Source organism: Tasmannia lanceolata, unplaced genomic scaffold (assembly GCF_043159265.1).
Source record: "Tasmannia lanceolata isolate RefF3 unplaced genomic scaffold, GAP_Taslan_0.1 ptg000020l, whole genome shotgun sequence".
Classification (NCBI taxonomy): Eukaryota; Viridiplantae; Streptophyta; class Magnoliopsida; order Canellales; family Winteraceae; genus Tasmannia; species Tasmannia lanceolata.
In genome coordinates this window covers 6156912-6162917 of record NW_027518697.1, presented here as the reverse complement: position 1 = coordinate 6162917, position 6006 = coordinate 6156912, and the positions used below count along the sequence as shown (strand labels likewise).

Below are 6006 nucleotides of genomic sequence, written 5' to 3'. Positions count from 1 at the left end.
AGATGTGGATGGACTTATAAGGGCTTGGAGGCTCCATCTATCTATGCATTGTTGTAAAATGAGGGGCCTCACCTTATCAAAATATGTGGGAAAATGATATATTCGCCTCCTTTTTCCCTGGCTAGCCCCCTCTAGTGGATTTATGACTACCCTTTTACAGTACAAACGGGTGGCCCAAGGAAGGAAAAGGGGTGAATATATCATTTCCTAAATATGTGTTGAAAAATGATGGACCCCACTATGAATAAGGTGAAAACAAGCCCTGTAATAAAAATCCACTAGAGTCTTCTACATTATAGATATGGATAGGTTGTTGGTTTGGAGTTTGGAAAACCCTGACACAAGTACGTCTTCGTATTATTTTGCTTTGGTACCTGTACACATGACAACATTAAGTTGGCTGTATGGGGTCATACTAAAAGAATCATCTCCAATTATCGACTTTCCGAAAATGTGTACTGTGAGAGGGCATATTAAGGAAACAATGGAAAGTAAAAGTGGGGCCTACTTCATTGATGCTAACAACAGATAGGTCAAAAAACCAAAAATCTCTTGCATTGGACAATTCTAACCATTGATTTGTGGTCCCCACCCCCATATTTATTCATGTGAGTAGAGCACGACCGTTTAATAAAGAGAAATTATATGATAGGTGGCTGTTTAAACCTGTATTTTTAAAAAGGGATTTGCTAGCATTCATCGCGGAAGGCATTTCGCCGATGGTCTGTTGCATCTGACAGCAGCCACAGAGGCTCACTTTTTCAGCAGATTTTGTCTTCATTCATGAGGTGGCTGTTGTCAGATGAAACAGGCCATCCACGGAATGCCTTCCGCGATGGACGCTAGAAAATCCCTTTTAAAAAAGTACGAAATTATATGATGGGTGGCCCTATTTTTCAAAAAGTACAATATGACCCACTCGAATAGGATAATCCAAACCGTCCATTTCTTCGGCCACAACAGATATAGGTTGTGCCCAAACAATTATATCCATAGAATCATCCTAACCCTCCGATCTATAGAGGGACTGCACATTATGGAAAATCTATAGATCGGAGGGTTAGAATCATCCTTTTGATATTGTTTTTGGGCCACAACCTATTCACTCTGTGATCGAACAAATGGACAGTTTGGATCATCCTATGGAGTGGGTCGTACCGTTTTGTTTTTTTTAAATACTGGTTTATACGGCCACAAATCATATAATTTCTCATTATTAAAGGGCCCCATCCCAATCCAAGCGGTGAATCCTACCATCTAGGACCCACCATGGTTCCACGTATCATTCTTGATGAGATACACTCCAACAATGTCATGTCCCATCATTGGTAAGTCATTGCACGGGAAAGGAAATCGTGAAGTGCACATGAGGAAGGTATTACATATATGTCATGTCGAGAAGAGCGGTCCCACAACAACATCCCTCTCTATGTAATTTCATTGGGAGAATGATGTTACGTATGACCATACATTGGATGGTTGAAGGCATCTGTCCCATGTCATGCTATCAATGGCAATGTGAGGACATTCATGGCAAAAGAGGATCGTCTTCTAGCCAAGTTAATTCTATCTAGGACAATTATTCGTCCATATTCGTAATAAATTCAGTACCTTCGAGTTTTTGGGTGAGAATCTGTTCAACGAACTTGGACGAATTAGAAGGATTCGAAGCTATGTTTTGTTGGAGGGGTGAGAATATCAGATCAGAGCTTTTGAATATATCATATCATATCTTTTCACCCTTAGATTCTAGGGTGAAAGAAACAGTTAGTTTTTGGTTATGTGTTGTTGGATTTTAAATGTAAGTAGTTTAGGTAGTTAAGCACATGTTTTTATATGTGTTTTATGTAAACTACGTGCAATGTCTATAAATCCTATAAATATAATCTAAAGACACCCAAGATTCTATTAGGTTTTCTCTATATTTTTCCAGAAAATTCTAAATCATTCAGCAAGCATTTTCCTTAATGAGTTGTGGTATAAGTAATCGACATTACTCGGAACTTACCTTGTAGAATGGTGGTAAGTAGTGTTTGATTTTCAACCTCGTACAATAAGGGTAAAGGAATAGACAACCAGGAGATATTCCTAGTAGTCTTCAGGGATTTCATTCATCTAATGACAACCAAACAGAGATTTTTGATGATGTGGCACTCAAAACTCGAGTTAACCCCAACCAAAGCTAATATTTTTTGGAACCAAACCGCTGTCCAGATACAAGGATTTTTGTAATCTAGGATTGTAAAATCTTGGATTTTACAGATGGATTGAACATTTTCAGGAAGTAAAATCCATGATTGTACAATCCATCTTTTAGCGTGTAAAATCCAAGATTATAAAAGATGGTTTTAGCTTCTCTTTTAAATACCCTTGCAAAAAAGAGGTGAAAGGGCTTTCCCATTGGCTGCAAATCACCATGCAGTCTAGAATTCCTCAATAAATAAATAAATAAAATAAGGTTTTAGCTAATAAAATTCACGATTTTACAATCATGGCTTCAATCCGCATATCCAAACAGCCCCTAAATGGGTTGGGAATAGTTATGAAGAATTGTTGGTTAGAGCATCTTGTTTGTGACCTAAACGAAATATAGTAGGATAAGATAATCGGAGATGTTTGGCAGTCAAGAAAATAAAATCCATGGAATATTTGATGAAGGAATGGAAAAGTGACTTCATTTTTTTGCATAATCTAGTGGAAATGATACATGCACTCATTTCTTTTGATATTGATATTGCTGCTTTTTCTTATCTAGTGAAGAGTGTTTAGGCTGCCCCCACCACACTACTGTGGCTCTCACATATAATCTGGACCATTCATTTGATAGCCCTTGCCTTGTATCTCCAGTGGCCCAAAAAAATCATGGTTATCACGTCTTCATAGAAGCTAGGGCTGCAACAGGGTCGGGTTTTGCAAAACCCTAGCCCAAACCTAGCTGCCATTATCTTAGCCATGACCTGCCCTGACCCTGGGTCAGGGCCGAAAATCCTCACCCCAATGCCCGCCCTTCAGGGTTCTGCCCAACCCTTGCCAGCCTTGATTGGGTAGGGCAGGGCCTGGCCGGGCTGGCCCTGCTTGGGTCGGACCGAGCTGGGCAATTATACATGTTTTCGGTCTGTTTTATTGTCAAAAATCAAAATACTTCCACACAATCTATTATTCTAATTGATATATGATTTTTGGTGATAAATACATAACCAAAACCCAATACATGGAGAAATGAAAAACAGAAAGGCTCAGGGGTAGGCCTCGGGTAAAGTGTAAACAGGGTCGGATCAGTCAAGGCAGGCCAGGGTAAAGTGTAAAGGGGGTCGGGTCGGGTCGGGTTCAGGGTTGATAGTCTGGGCACCCGACCCTGACTCAAGGCCAAAAAAATGTACCCAAACCCGCCCTCAGGGTCAGATTTTTCAACCCTAACCTGTTCGGGCTCGGGGCGGGTCAGGGCTCACAGGGCCAAACTTGCACCCCTAATTGAAGCCATTAATTTTTATTTTTCTTGGTTGAATGTGAAACGTTCCTCAGAAGTGGCATGTGATGTTCCCTGTTCACTTATATAATTACTTTTTTTGAGTTTTTATATGGTGTAAGCCCTTGTAGTCCTTTATTTTTCAAAAGGTACTGTACGGACCACATCATAGGATGATCCAAGCCGTCCGTGTGACGGAACATGGACAGTTTGGATCATCCTGTAGAAATGATTTTTTGGGGAGAACCTATTTATGTTATGTCCAGTCACATGGACGGTTTGGATCATCCCATAGTGGGGTCCGTACAATGGGGTTACACCATATTAAATATTACTCTATTAACTTTTAAAAAGCAATATATCCAACAAAGTCGTTGTAGTATAGTGGTGAGTATTCCCGCCTGTCACGCGGGTGACCCGGGTTCGATCCCCGGCAGCGGCGAAATTAACTTTTTTACTGCTAATTCTGAGTCAATTTATAGATTTGGGGCTGACAGGTTGGCACAATCTCAAACGAACAGGGTCTTAAGATTATGGCAACTGATTGTGAGTACCAAACCGATTATTTGACTCAAAGTTAAATGTAATTTTGAGTACAATAATCTGTTTGGCATTTATATTCGGTTGTCCAATAATTGGTTTGCGGCCCACAAATTGGTTTTCACAATCTAAAATCTAAAAGGAAACGGGCATCAACTAAGACCCTGATTGCTTTGCATTTTGGGAACGACAGTCCAAAATTGATTATTGGACGCAAATTTATGTTTAATTTTGAATGTAAAAATCAAAATCAATTTTGGCACAATCCGCTATCAAAATCCAGTGGTTTAAAATTTTGTGTGGCTATCAAAATAACATTTTTTTGCCATTTTTTCCTCTTTAATTTTGTGTGGCTAAAATTTTTAGATTTAGACCGGTGGTTTAAAATTCAGATACGAGTCAAAACATGGTCGAAGAAAATCCTTGTCGACTTACGACGACGCAGTCGAGTACTCAGTTGGCATGGTCATAACTCATAAGTGTCAAAAGGAATTTTTATTGAGTAGGGCGAAACACAGAACGAGGTCATGGGAGTCCACAATGACGCGAGGGAGTTATAAAACTGTGATTAGGATAGCTAGTTTCCGACAAATTTTCCAGTTTTTTTCAATTTATAGCTCAGTTTTTGTTTTTATCCAAGTTTTCTGATTATATGCATAGGATAGGTGATTTTATATGGTATGCGCGCTTGAAGTCCAGTATTTTTCAAAAAGTACTGTGGGCCCATTGTGTAGGATGATCCAAAATTCCAAATCGTTCATTGATTGGGCCACAACGTAAATAGGTTGTAGCCCCTAAATCAGCTACATAGGATGATCCTAACCCCCTATCTGAAGACGGACTGGGCATTACAACGGTTAGGATAATCCTATGGTGATGATTTATAAGGTACGGTCTATCATCTTACAAAGTGAATACTGGACTTCACGCACACACAGCATATTAAATCTCATAGTATGGATACTATCATGGTTGAAGTTAAAGGTTATTATTTGCAGAAGATAGATATACCAGTTTTAGATACATACATTAGCTTTGCTTCTCTTTCAAATCCTAAGAAATCCAAGTTTTAGAAATATCTCCCCCATCTTGAGAGATTTCTAAAACCTGAAAACACGGGATGATCTCCTACTCTCCTGCTCTACAGGAAGAAGGGCGGGAAATTAGAAAACGACGGACGCCTTCCTTCTTCTCTCCTCTCCCATCCAGGATTTTGAGGAAATTCAAGATTGTAAAATCCGCGTATCCAAACGGCCGATTTCCTCAAAATCTTGTATGGGAGACTGGAGGAGGCGGAGACTGACTGTTTCGCTTCTCTTTAGAATCTTGGATTTTAATTAAGAAATCCAGGTTTTAGAAGTCTCTCCCCCATCCTGAGATTTTTGAAACCTGGAAACATGGTATGATCTCTTACTCTCTTGCTGACGGAATGAAGGGCAAGAAATCAGAAAACGACGGCTGGCTTCCTTCTCTAGTCTCCCATCTACAATTTTGAGGAAATCCAAGATACTATAATTCGCGCATCCAAACGGCCCATATAAGAGTGCGGAGGACTGCCATGACTTTCAAACTAAAACCTGGATTCTATGTCAGAAAAAGTTATGGACAAGATTATAAAGAGTAAGGCCCCAGCCATAAAAAATAATAGAGTTAGGCTCCCTTCTCGTAACAGCTAGCTTTCAAGGGTGAGTTCTATTCTACCCGAGTCCCAGCAAAGTAGTATTATTAGTATTGTCAAGGTTTGGTAACTCTGGTGTGCCCTCGAGGATGGAGAAAAACTCCCCTGGAATGATCTCATAGTTCCCATGTAGTTTCTGCGTGGAAGGGGGTGATCGTTGGGAGTTTCACGTGAAAACAAAGATCCACTGATAAAAAGTTTAGTGATGAGGATGGACTTCTAAGAATCTGGGCTCCATCCTCTTAGCTTTTAAGGGTGAGTTACACCCGGGTCCCAACATTTAATGACTCCTAAATAGGCCTTAATGTCTAGTTCAAAATAT

The 6006-nt window shown here is 39.9% G+C and overlaps 1 non-coding gene across 1 annotated transcript; it reads left to right on the top strand.

Moving 5' to 3' along the window:
- Positions 1-3836: 3836 nt before the first annotated feature.
- Positions 3837-3908, top strand: TRNAD-GUC (transfer RNA aspartic acid (anticodon GUC)). Its single transcript has one exon. It is a non-coding gene; the product is annotated as a tRNA-Asp (tRNA).
- Positions 3909-6006: the final 2098 nt, after the last annotated feature.